This window comes from Pyxicephalus adspersus, chromosome 4, assembly GCF_032062135.1.
Source record: "Pyxicephalus adspersus chromosome 4, UCB_Pads_2.0, whole genome shotgun sequence".
NCBI classification, from domain to species: domain Eukaryota; kingdom Metazoa; phylum Chordata; class Amphibia; order Anura; family Pyxicephalidae; genus Pyxicephalus; species Pyxicephalus adspersus.
In genome coordinates this window covers 38,908,865-38,922,686 of record NC_092861.1, presented here as the reverse complement: position 1 = coordinate 38,922,686, position 13,822 = coordinate 38,908,865, and the positions used below count along the sequence as shown (strand labels likewise).

Genomic DNA, 13,822 nt, shown 5'->3' with positions numbered 1-13,822 from the left:
TAGGATAAAAGTGTGAACGTGTTCCATTGTCAGTTTGCATAGGCACCATAATGCTGAATAAAACAATGTTCACAGATTCCTTGATCCATTCCTTGTTTATCCAGTTCATCAGTTTCAGCAAAATTACATCATTACATAGCGGGAACTTGGAAGATTAAAAAGTATAATGCAAAGAACAAATTTTACAGCTGGTGTATTATATATTTCTTACCCAGTCAGAGTATTGCTGATTTGTTCATTTTTATGACAGCATGCAATTGATAAAACAGATTACTTTCAGCCACAATCCCAACCTCCTTGAAAGACTGTTTGTAGTGATTATATTGTTATTTAAAAAGACATCACAGAGTTACTGCTGACTTGGTTCTATCCTGCCTAGCATGCATATTGCAAAGTTCTGTGTTCAGCTAAACTGTTTGAAAAGCTAGCTCAACTTACTAGGACTTTTGACAAAAGCAACTTAACATACAGTATCTTTGTTATCTGCAGGCATTAAGATGACTGCATTGTCTTACAGGATTTTTCTGATGTAATTCTTGTTTTGTTGGAACTACTCTATCAGACTTATTTTTAAAGGTATTGTTAAGTGCAATGTGTAAGCAGTAACCCAATCACATTTTACAATATTATAGACAAGAAGATGAAATATAGCCAACTGTGTACATTCTGTAAATGAGTTATTAGAGGATCCCAAAGCTGACGATGAAAGGAAACAGAAAAGTGAAAGAAAGCAAGGGGACCAGGCAATGCAGTGAGCACAGGCACATTTGTTCCATGCTTTGCTGCTCCTCTATGACACTCAAGCACAGCCACAAGTAAGACATCTGGATGAGTTTTCAATTTAAGCTACCCAATTAGAGGCCCTACTTGAAGTTGTGCTTCTGTCACATTGTGGTTGGGAACAGTAGTGGGAGGAGGTTGGTAATGGAAGTCGTTAAGACGTGGGGACGAGCGTGAGCAAGGGCCTTGGGGTGGGGGTCCCAAGTCACTTTTGCACAGACACCCTTTGTTGGCTATGTCCACCACTGGTTGCACCCTAGCTTGTAGCTGACATCCCTTTTATCTATGCATTTATGCAATGTTTTCCTGTTTCCTAACAAAATTGATTTGAATAACATTTTTTAAAAATCTTTTCTGCCTCCCATTCGTTCCTTCTAAATTTTCTCTCTCAGTGTCCCCATGTAGTTCCAAAGAAGTCCATATTTCCTTTTCAAAATTTTTTTTTTTAGAAGTTAGGAGACTGTGGTATTGAATATTTTAGCTAATTTACAAAGCTTGTAAAATACTGAGGTCATGACTGTGCGAAATCCTCATCTCAGTCATCTAAAGGTTTCAAAAGTAAAAAGTACTTTGCCAATGTTCTGCAACAACACACTGACAAAAATTCTCAAAAAAATGTATTTTGTGGTGCATTAGGGAGTCAGTTCATTGCGCTGATTTATCAAAAAATAAAGAAATAAAAAAAAGCACCTTGGTGACCCAACAAACATCTGGTTCAGAATTGAAAATATTTGCCAAACACAGTGGTACCTGGGTATAAGTCCTTAATCTGTTCCAGATCCTTGGGACTTATACCAAGCAAATTTTTCCCATAAGAAATACAAGGAAAATGATTAATCCATTCCCATGAAGAAAATCCTATTGTTATTTGCATATTATACATTGATGGGGCTGTATAAAATAATTTAAACACTGCTTAATACTAAAATACATAAATACAAAAGCAATTAGATGAAATAAATGAAAATGTAACCTCACTTTACCTTGCTGAGAAGAGTGGAGTGCCTACTAGGATGGTGCTGAGAAGGGAGGAGGAGATGTTATTATTATTATTATTATTAATAAACAGGATTTATATAGCACCAACATATTACGCAGCGCTGTACATTAAATAGGGATTGCAAATGACAGACTAATACAGACAGTGATACAGGAGGAGAGGACCCTGCCCCGAAGAGCTTACAATCTAGTAGGTGAGGGAATTTCACACACAATAGGATGGGAGATATGTAGTGGTGGGAAGTAGTGATGGTTTCAAATGACAGAAGAAGCCGGGTAGGCAAGTTTGAAAAAATGGGTTTTGAGCGCTCTTTTAAATGAGCAGAAAGTAGGAGAAAGCCGAATAGGACGAGGAAGACCATTCCAGAGAGTTGGAGCAGCTCTAGAGAAGTCTTGTATCCGTGCGTGTGATGAGGTTATGAGTGAGGAAGTCATTAGTAGGTCATTGCAGGAGCGGAGAGAGCGGCAGGGGGAGTATTTTTTAACCATGTCAGAAATGTAAGTGGGACAATAACTGTGTAGGGATTTGAAGGCAAAGAACAGGAGCTTAAATTTGATTCTAAGGTGAAAAGGAAGCCAATGGAGAGAACTACAAAGAGATGCAGCGGAAGAGGAGCGGAGGGAAGGATGGATGAGTCTGGCTGCAGCATTCATAATAGATTGTAGAGGGGAGAGTCGGGTTAGTGGAATACCAGCGAGAAGGATGTTACAGTAGTCCAGACGAGAAATGAGCATGTACAAGGAGTTATGTAAATCACAGAGAGTTATAATCGTGCAGGTTGTTCACTGAATGGTAGCAACTGGTGTACTGACAATCGTGGCTTTGTCTTGAGAGAGGTAAATAAGGGTAGCACGCGGTGTTATGAATCATTTTGACCCAAACAAGTTCTAGCACACAGGTTGTATACCAAGCAAAATTTTTTGTGTCCAAACAGGACATATACCAAGTTGGACTAACACCAAAGCGGACTTATACCGAGGTACCACTGTAATTGCAAATAATTGCAAATGATTTTAAGAAATCCAACCAGACATTAACAAATAGAATAATAATAATATTAATAAAACTAACGCTCCTTCTAAAATTACCTTTTAATCTATCTATCTCTTGAAACTAAACACTGACTTGCACCTTACTACTATCTAGCACAGGCATGGGCATACTACGACCTGCTGGCTGTATACAGCCCAATGGGGATGTTTCTCTAGCCCTTTGGGGGTCGGGAGAAGGACCCCGCCAGGGGGGTGCACCGGCCAGAGCCAAGGAACACGTCCCCGGATCTGAGCCTGCGATGGGAGAGTGGGCAGGTTGTGTGTAGTGACACAGCCCGCCCACTCTCCCATCACAGGCTTAGATCTGTGATAGGAGAGTGGGAGGGATTATGCCATCATGATGTCACATTCAGGGGCGTTTGCAGGATCTCCCCGTGTTTGCGTGAGATTCCTCATGGTCCTCTGGTTTCCTCCCACATTTCAAAAACATGCAGCTAGGTTAATTGGCTCCCCCAACAAATTGATCTTAGATGACATATGACTATGGTAGGGACATTAGATTGTGAGCCCCTTTGAGGGACAGTTAGTGTCATAACTATCGACTTTGTACAGCGCTGCGTAATATGACTGAGCTATATAAATACTGTGTAATATTAATAATCTCTTTTAATTCTATGAACAGATAGTGTAAATCAGATTCAGATGTAAATCATCAAAATATATTCTAGTTGCTTGGGACATGGCTAGCCTTAGCAAAGAGAACAATGCTTTTACATCCAGGGCAAGGGCCTTTTCTGCTGCAATTGGAAAGAAAAATAGAAAAGGTGCAGCTATAGGCACCACGTATGCTTACAGTTAAAATACAATAAATATTTCATAACCAGTCTTATTATTCAGACAGTCATGCAGTACATTATAGGTGTTTTTCCTTATTGCATTCCCCCACCTCTTAAATTGTAAGCTCTTCTGGGCGGGGTCATTTCCTCCTCCTGTGTCACTGTTTGTATATGTCCATTATTTGCAACCCCTATTTAATGTACACTGTGGCCTAATATGTTGGTGCTATATAAATACTGTTTATTATTATTATTATTAATATTTAATATTATAGTAGATGAGCAGTAGAGCTAAGTGATGGATCTGTGACCTGTCTACCAAGTAGACAGAGGAAGAACATAACCACATTTATAAGGCCAACAGTAGGCTTTGCTGTTTCCTCATGACATCAAGCTCCCTTTGTTAGGAACGTTCAGTGCAATACAGTCTTACTGGTTCACTATCTAGCACAGGCATGGGCATACTACGGCCTGCGGGCTGTATACAGCCCAATGAGGATGTTTCTCTAGCCCTTTGGGGGTCGGGAGAAGGACCCCGCCAGGGGGCCTAATATGATGGGATAGCCCCACCCACTCTACCATCGACCCGGCCCCTCTTGCAATTTTTTTTTCAGATTGTGGCCCCTGACTAAAAAAGTTTGCCCACCCCTGATTTAGCAGTACAAGGCACTCCTAAGGCTTCCATATCATCCACTAAGCCTTAGTGAGGATTACATCATCATCCTTCCGGGAATATTCCTGGGGACCACAGAGCAGAGAAAATTTTTTTTCGAATGTACTGGATTGTCTTTTTATGTGCAGTACCCAGGAATCTTCAAAATAAATGAAATGACATAAATTTGTGACAAAAAGCCCTTTCCTAAACTGACCCCTAGTTCCTAACTAAAACTAAATGTTCCTAACTAAATGAAACCACATATCAACATATCTTATCCAGGACTTTATGCCTCAACACCAAAAGCTACCAAGCTTGCTCTGAGAACCATCAGTGCCTCCAAATAATAATCAGATATGCCCCAATTAAGAGAAAGCCATGTTAGAGCCAAGTTAAGCACAAACAGGCTCCCTAATTTTACCCATAGTGTATATTTGGGTCAAATTCAGTGAAATACCAAATGCACATAGCCTTCAGGTGGCCAATTTGTACCCTGGTCCTTCCTGATAAGAGAACAACAAAATTCTCAAAGGAATGCAGATCCTCCTTTGAAGTGTCCTTTGATTGCAGTTCACGTCAATGCAGTATTTTACAATTCCAATATAGGTCCCAGTGGGAAAAAATTTCTCCATACCAAGGGACCTTGTCCCTAAAGTCCCAGTCCTGAATTTGAGCACCTGTCCTTAGAGTAAAGCTTTAGGTCCTGGCCTAGCAAGGCCCCAAGGACCTTTAGGATCTCCTGCTCTGACCTCTAAGCATCCACAGCAAAAAAAAGGTTTACAAATCCAATATTTAAACACTTAACAATTACATTATATAGGCAGGAAAATATGTCACCAATGTCAGCCAACCATCACTCCCTGTAGAGAGGAAGTTCCAGAATGATCACATTTAACCTTTAAAACCACTATACTATACTAAAGGGGTGCTACACACATAAGAATACAAGCACAAGAAAGAAAAAGTATAGAACTATAAGTAAATCAATGCCTTGCTAGAGATACCTACAATTTGAAGATAAATCAAATTATTTTACTTTACATGTTTGACAGGTAACATCCCCCAAATATGTGTGCTGTAAACTATCTAACATGTTGTCACTGATATAACTATGCTCTGATATAACTATGATATATCAATATACAAGGACAATGCACAAGGGTACCTCCGCCTCTGACTGTAGCCTAAAGAAGAGTAAATAAAGGAAAGATAAGTAAATGCTGTTGCGGAGAGACGCTTTTTTCTTATTAGGTAAGACACACGTTTTCTTCAAAAAAGAAAAAAATATATATAACATTGGTACTGCTAACATGTCAGATTTCTAGTCTAGGCCTGAAACAGTTTTTGGTATCCCTTATTACATAACTGTAATTTTCCTTTCAACTATACCCAAGTACTACTGCAGCAGACTTTGTTGATTATTCCAAAATAATTACTTCTAAAATGTTACAATGCTTTAGTAAAATGATTTTGACCTTTTAAATCACTCAAACCTTGATGTTGAAATAAAGAAACCAATAGTTGCAACGGAGTGAACAGTCAGAATTACTCTGAGCTCTAAATTTATGGAAATATACTTTTCTGCTATGTCTCAAAGGTCATATCGTTCTTTAGTTTTATGTCATATAATAAATCCAGACTTATAGTGTTAGAATATATATATGTTTACCTCAGCATGCAGAAAACAAAAGTTTACTTGAGGTTGACATCTACAAATCAGTCACTTATTTATTGTTTTCTTTGGGGATGACAAATTTAATATATAGTATTACCTTTCTTCATAGAAAAGTTTAGCAAAGTTTTTCAAACTTTGTAATGCTGACATTATTATTATTATTATTATTATTATTAATAAACAGAATTTATATAGCGCCAACATATTATGCAGCGCTGACATTGTAATGTTTTACTAGCTTATAGTGTCACTGTACCCTTGATGTAGTTTTATTTTGTAGTGCCTCCTATACCCAGAAATGTTGCCAGTCCTGTAACCACCAGTCTGCAGCCCCCTACTAGTTTTATATTCTCCTGTCACCAGGCCCTCCGATAGTTTTATCCTTCAGGTCCCTTATGCAGAGCAATGTTGGCTGAGCAACCTTGAAGGGGTCACAGATCTTCAATGCTAAAACCCACTAGTGCTCCTTAATCTAGGGCAGCACGGTGGCTCAGGAGTTAGCAAACTTGCCTTTGCAGCACTGTGTTACAGGTTCTATGCACTATCTGCATAGAGTTTGCAGGATCTCCCCGTGTTTGCATGCAAACATTTCAAAAACATGCAGCTAGGTTAATTGGCTCCCCCCAAAAAAATTGATCTTAGATGACATATGACTATGGTAGGGACATTAGATTGTGAGCCCCTTTGAGGGACAGTTAGTGTAATAACTATCGACTTTGTACAGCACTGTGTAATATGATGGAGCTATATAAATACTGTGTAATAATAATAATCTCTTTTAATTATATGAACAGATAGTGTAAATCAGATTCAGATGTAAGTCATCAAAATATATTCTAGTTGCTTGGGACATGGCTAGCCTTAGCAAAGAGAACAATGCTTTTACATCCAGGGCAAGGGCCTTTTCTGCTGCAATTGGAAAGAAAAATGGAAAAGGTGCAGCTATAGGCACCACGTATGCTTACAGTTAAAATACAATAAATATTTCATAACCAGTCTTATTATTCAGACAGTCATGCAATACATTATAGGTGTTTTTCCTTATTGCATTCCCCCACCTCTTAAATTGTAAGCTCTTTTGGGCGGGGTCATTTCCTCCTCCTGTGTCACTGTTTGTATATGTCCATTATTTGCAACCCCTATTTAATGTACACTGTGGCCTAATATGTTGGTGCTATATAAATACTGTTTATTATTTTTATTAATTATTTTTGTTATTATTATTATTATTATTATTATTAATAATATTTAATATTATAGTAGATGAGCAGTAGAGCTTAGTGATGGATCTGTGACCTGTCTACCAAGTAGACAGAGGAAGAACATAACCACATTTATAAGGCCAACAGTAGGCTTTGCTGTTTCCTCATGACATCAAGCTCCCTTTGTTAGGAACATTCAGTGCAATACAGTCTTACTGGTTCACAGTACTTTCTTTCCAGCTCAGCATAAAATTATGTGGAAAAGTATGCACACCTGATTAAAATTAGGGCATGCAATGCACCCACATATTTATTGAAACAGTGCCCGCAAATAAGGGTGATATACTTGAGTAAAAAAAAAAAATACAAGGAAAATTTCAATTAATTTTTTTACTATTGAAAAGGTAAGTATATCATTGATCCATAGCTGTGTAGAATTATAAAAATCCGAATGAAAGGTTCTTTTTGAAAAGTAATACATTTGCTGAAATATTTTAGCCAACGATACAGGCTTTTATTTACAAAGCAAATAGATAATAGATTACACACAAAATAATAACTGATGATATGAAGCAACAAGTGGGAGAAAAGGATATTAACTCTCACTACATCATGTTTAATAATGTAGAAAATACATTTAGGAATTAGCATGACCTCACACCAGTGTCTGACATTGACTGTAAAAGTCTCCTCCATGTAAAATGCCTTCAGTTGCAATATGTTTATGGGTATAGTTCCGTGAATGTCATGTTTCAAATCCCTTACCATATTTTACTAGGATTCAAAATGGAACTTCAACTAACCAACATAACCCATTATTTATTCTTTTTGAGCCATTCCTTGGAGTTATAATTATGATTTTGTATCACTAAATTATGAAGCACTTTACATCATATTAATGTAAATAACTGTCCCTCACAATCTAATGACTTGATTAATGAAAGGTGCTAACCTGCAGAAAAACAACTACACATCATTCATTTCAGTCACCATGCTTCAATGTTGGTATGGGGTTCTTCTTCTAAAATGTTTTCTTCTGTGTACACCAAATATGTCTACTCATATGGTACACAAACATTTTTGTCTTTGATGCATTACCCTAGTATTAGTTTCAGAATGCCTGCTTTTATTTCTTTATGTTCAAATTGTTGTTTTTGAAAAATACTTTTTTTCTGGCACACCTCCAAACCATGACCTTTAAAACTACCTGCAACAGTTACCTGCAGATCCCACAATATAATATAATATGATATTTCATGTTCTTTGGGAATTCTTTTTAAAATAAAAGGATTAGCTCTTGGCTTGAGTTTTATTGATGCCAAACAAATTAACAATCATTTTACATTTCAGACACTTGTTAATAAGTCTCCTTGCAGTGGAATGATTAAATTCAATAATTTGACATTTTTTATTAAACTCCATTCTAGACTCATAGGCATAGACAATCTTTTTCTACGGGCCTTAAAAATCTCTTTTGATCCAGGAAACATCAATAGCGAAGAGAACCACACCCTTAAAAGTAAATCAGTTTACTTTATTTTAAAGTCCTCAGCAAGAATATATTGCAGTTTGCTGATGAGCAGCCTTCATGGCAAACTCTGCCTTATTGGTCATTAGATCAACATAAACAGAAGTTTACCCAGGAAAACTGTTCCATCCCCTGATGACATTCCTGACCTAACTTTAAACTCCAGCAGGGTTACAATGACCAATAGGAATAACTGGAATTCTGATTTTGTTGGAATTTCAACTTTATGTTCTAAAATCTAACTTATTTTCCGAGTTTTTCAAATTCTGATATTTTATTTTGCAGTAAGAATTTCATAGTATTACATTTGGCTGGGGAAGTAGTTGTTGTATAAATAACATAATGAAAATAATAACATTTACCAAATGGATCTAAAATGTGTAAAAACTAGTGTTTATTTTTTATCTGTAAATAGAAAAATCAAAAAAAAATTGTAGGGTCCTCTTTTTAAACCAGAACCTTTATTAGGCTTTCAGTCTTCTTATATAGGAAAAAGGGCAGCAAGTTTATGTGCAAAAGGCATATAGCCATATCCAACACCCCCCCCCCGCCCTCAATGGTTCTAAGGGCCATTATTGTAGAAGAAGGCCTATTCCAAAAACATAACTGTGTTGTGGGGGTGTGCTGGTAGAGAACTTGTTTGGAATCCTAAAGTTAACTTAATAAGGGGCCACCCAGATATTTACCCCCACACCCTGGGTAATGAGTACAGTAGTACCTCATACCCATTTCCATAAAGGATTAAAAAAAGCCCTGGAAATAATGACACCAGACAATGTAAAAAAAAAAATGTTTTTTTTCTAACTTATACTTACCTTTGCAGGATTCAGCAATGTGTATTCATGCCCATGATGGATGATCGAGCCAACTATCCAGCAATGAAAGCCTCTCCTTCAGCTGCTATGCTAATGCTGAGGAAAGCCCCATCACTGGATGGATGGATAGATCATCCATCATGGCCACGTATACACATAACTGGATTCTACAAAGGTAAGATTTAGTTGAAAAATGAATAAATAAAGTTTTTTTATACATTGTGGAGTGTCTTTATTTTTAGGAGTTTCAGATTCCAAATATTAAATAATTAAAAAATGTGTGCACCCATTTGGGGATTGGCTGGTCTCACTACTCTCATCATTCAGCAGCTATAGCAAGATAATAATGAATGAAAAGTAACAAAAGTGATCTTAAAAATGATCAGAGGATGGAAAAGGGTTGTGACTGAAAAACAGCAGGTAGTGAGAGGGATAGAGAGCAAAAATCTAACGTAAGACACAATGGACTGACAACAAAAACAGGTAAATTAAAAATAAAAGTGGGCAATATCCTTGAGAAAAATACATGAGTACAAAGTAAACTTGGGATCAGAGATGCCAATTAGGGATGAACGAGAAAGCCTCTGGCATTCTCGCGAAAATTTTCTCGAAATTCCAATGATTCTGCGAAATTTCAGCAAACCGATTTTGCGAAACCATCTGAAGAGGTAATTAAAACAGGAGGATTCCCAGAGCTGCATTCAGCCCTAGGAATCTCCCTGTTTGTGATCCCCAGGACACTAGAGGTTAATTAACCTCTAGTTCCCCGGGGATCGCCTGCAATCACAGCTGTGACCGCAAAGTGACCGTGAGGTTCTCCTTTGCTGAAGATGCCCAGCAAAGGTGAACCTCTTGACATTTGTAATATAAGTATCTATAATATCTAAGAGGTTCTCCTGTGCTGGGCATCTTTTCAATGATTGCAGCTGTGGCTGCATTCCTTGAGAAGAGTATGCGATCCCCGGGGCACTAGAGGTTAATTAACCTCTAGTGCCCGAGGATCACCAAGGATTTCCAGGGCTGCATGATGCGAATCAGAAGGCCGCTCTCGCTTACATTTTCGGTAAGCGAGAAAGGCCCGATTCGCTGCAAGATCAAACCTAATATTCTCGCTCACTCATCCCTAATGCCAATTTGAGAAAAAAAGCTTACAGGAACTAATATTAATGCTTCAAAAAAATATAAAGCCTGCAAAAAGTGTTGTTGGACTGGAAGAAAAAAGCAACAAGCACTAATCAGCCGAAGTTCCTTGCTCATTCTTGACACAAAAAAGTCCTTAAAGCCATTGATGTAGTCTTTTAAACTACATATGTCTACATGATATTACATTTAATTGTGATATTTGGCATAAAGCAAGTGTGTGAGCACTGCAGTCCTGCCATACTTGTTTTTGTTTGTAATCTGCTGGGTTTAGAACTGGACACAATTTTAGTTATAATGTTAATGAAAAACTGCTACTGTTTTACCGTACTGAATATGACTAAATCAATCAAGGTGTCTCATGTCATTTTAGCCATGCACTTGCTTAGCATTATGACTGTTTCTGGATCAACAAAGAAAAAATATGAGTTGGACTTGCAGATGCTCTAAATGTTGCTTATCTCATAGTGAAACAATAGCAAACATTTATGTGATATTGTTGCTGAATCTGATCAAAATGGGCAGATAATGTGAATAGTATTTATTATCTATCTTAATTTCCTAGAGAGTGGCTTTATCCAATCCCCTATAGAGTATGGCAGTGACATAGAAACTTGCCATGCTTACACATACATGATTGAAAAACATCCGTTTTGAGCTGAGGTTTTCTCTTCTGCTTTACAAACGTACTTTACAATACATGTCACAGCATTTGACATTATGCATACATTAATGCACCCAGAAAATACACTATTGTTTGGTCATTCAGAAATGTTGTATCACAATAAATCCATCATTGAATTTCCCACATAAAAATTTGTTTCATATGATGGGTAATATTGAGAATTATGAAGACTTGTTTCGGGAATGTGTAACGATTTTTCAATTTCAATTTGTTTTGTTTAAACAATCTAACCAATTAAATTCCTCAATTTGATGTGTAGTTTGTAAATCCACAAACTCATAGGTGGCAAAATATTTAAAAACACCTTACCTTAGCAGACGGTAAGGTGACTCTACTGAGCCAATTATTGAATGGCTAATCTTAAATATGGGTAATTATTAAAATTACAAAAATATGAATGACCAAGCAACAAAAGGTTATCACAAATTACTTTATAGTAAAGACTGCAATATTATGTGCTAGCTGAAAATCTATTACAATTTCCTTTGACACCATAGACATGACACTGCCTAATGTTTTATAAAACTGTGTGTAAATGTTGTACAGGATTATCTTTTAACTGTAACCAAAGCAAGAAATGCAGGTGCGAGATTGGGTGACGTAGCCTGTTTTAAAGGTAGCCTGCAAAACTGCGCATTTGTGAGATCGGCATTTTTTCCCCTCTATGTATTAAAATGTCCTTGCTGCGCATGCCCGATCTCGGAGCAGCCAGGAACCTCCTGGTATGCGTGATGTAGGTATCCAGTCTGCACTCCCAAGGGAGAGAGATTAACCCTTTTTTAAAAAAAAAAATAACATTTTTACTTTAAATAAAACGGTTGTCTACCAAGATTTTGGTGATAGGTTTGCTTTAGAAACAACTTTACAGAACTTACTTGAAACACAGAGACTGATTTCAAATACATAAAGTGCTACCTTATAGAGAGATGTTTGTGTGATATGGTAATGTCTTATAAAACATTCCTTTGTTTCCATAAATTGAATATCTTAGCTTCCTAACTCTGTTGTCTGTTTTATTTATTGTCCAGGTGCTTCACTCATTAAATTCAAGGTTCTAATATTGCATAAAAGTCCAAGGGAAATTCTCTAGATGAAAGAAAATGTCCTTGCCTTATAATTATGATATCAACCTCAATAGTAAGGTTGTTTAATTTTATGCATCCTCGTCCTTGATCGCTATCTGCAAAAAATGAACTCCTTTACCTTATATCAGGGTTTCTAACAGGTTTATTTGGATGGCCATATATCTTATATTTATACAATTATAGTGAGCTGCGCTGTGTCTCTTGTGGACTGTGAGTAATTCTGACGTGCTGCATGTTTACAGCTCTAGAGATTGGTACTGGTTTACTGTGCTCCTCAATGAACAATTTGCTTAACAACACAGGAATAATAACTCTTAATAACTTTCACCTTACTTCTGTCCCAACTCCTATCCACTACTCACTTTAATTTGCACAGCACAAAATCTTTGTTAGCACTGCTGAATATAATAAATACACTTTACTTTTCATGGCAAGGAACTAAGTTTTACTAGGGGCTTAAAAAATGCTAAACATAACATCTTGGCCATAAAACCCTCCACTCATTCGAGTACAAATAACACTACTCTATTCATCTGATGCAGTCCTTTTACAGTATACCACCATAGGACACAGGGAATCCTGTTTAAATACAGTTTTCATTATGTGTTACCCAGGGGACACGACAATTTTGGTATATGACCTTGGAACTATGTCATCTTCCCAAACATGACTTTGTTATACTACAATGCATCCAGAGATACCATTGTTAGAGAGCCATGCACAATCTGCTTGTTAATCTGCTATGCTCCTTCAGAAGTCCATCTTGTTAGACTGCCATGATTGCAAAAACTGCTTTGTGGAATAATATAGATCTACAGGGTTACTTTTTAGATGCCAATGTCCTCCAGAAACACTGGCTTACTACACACATTTATCTACTAACTGAGTTGCAGCTAGGGATCCACTTTGTGGCTTCTACATCTAAACTTTGATGACACTGAGTGTACAAGATACATTTTTTTTAACCTGAAACCCTTGAAAATATATTTTGTGGGGAAAATTCCCTGAGACCTGCATTTAGGTGCTCTAGCAGAGCAGATTTTACCAGGTTCGCTCATTAAAAAAAATGTGTTTGGTAACCTTTTAAATATTTAAAATAAATGTCTAGGTTTAGTGCTATTCTTTCTTGGGTATGTCACCTGCAGTTATAAATCAAGGAATACAGTTGTCTCCATTAAGCAGTCTTAGAGTAAAAATATCAATCATGTTAACTGTGGAAATTGCTACAGTCACATTAGATACAACAATTAAAGTTGTGATCCAGTCATCATTGTAAAGCACCTAAACAGCAAATTATATTCTCTACATTTAACTATTACATTTAAAGTGACGGATCACATCCACACCTGCTGGTATTTATTGATCCGCACATAAATTGGGAGTCTTTACAGTAATATAAACACAGTGTAATTCTTATTTCTCATATACA

General features: G+C 37.0%; 1 long non-coding RNA gene across 3 annotated transcripts in view; it reads right to left on the bottom strand.

Moving 5' to 3' along the window:
* LOC140330022 (uncharacterized) overlaps positions 1–13,822 on the bottom strand; it is a 138,361-nt gene that overhangs the window by 113,101 nt on the left and 11,438 nt on the right. The window lies entirely within an intron of this gene.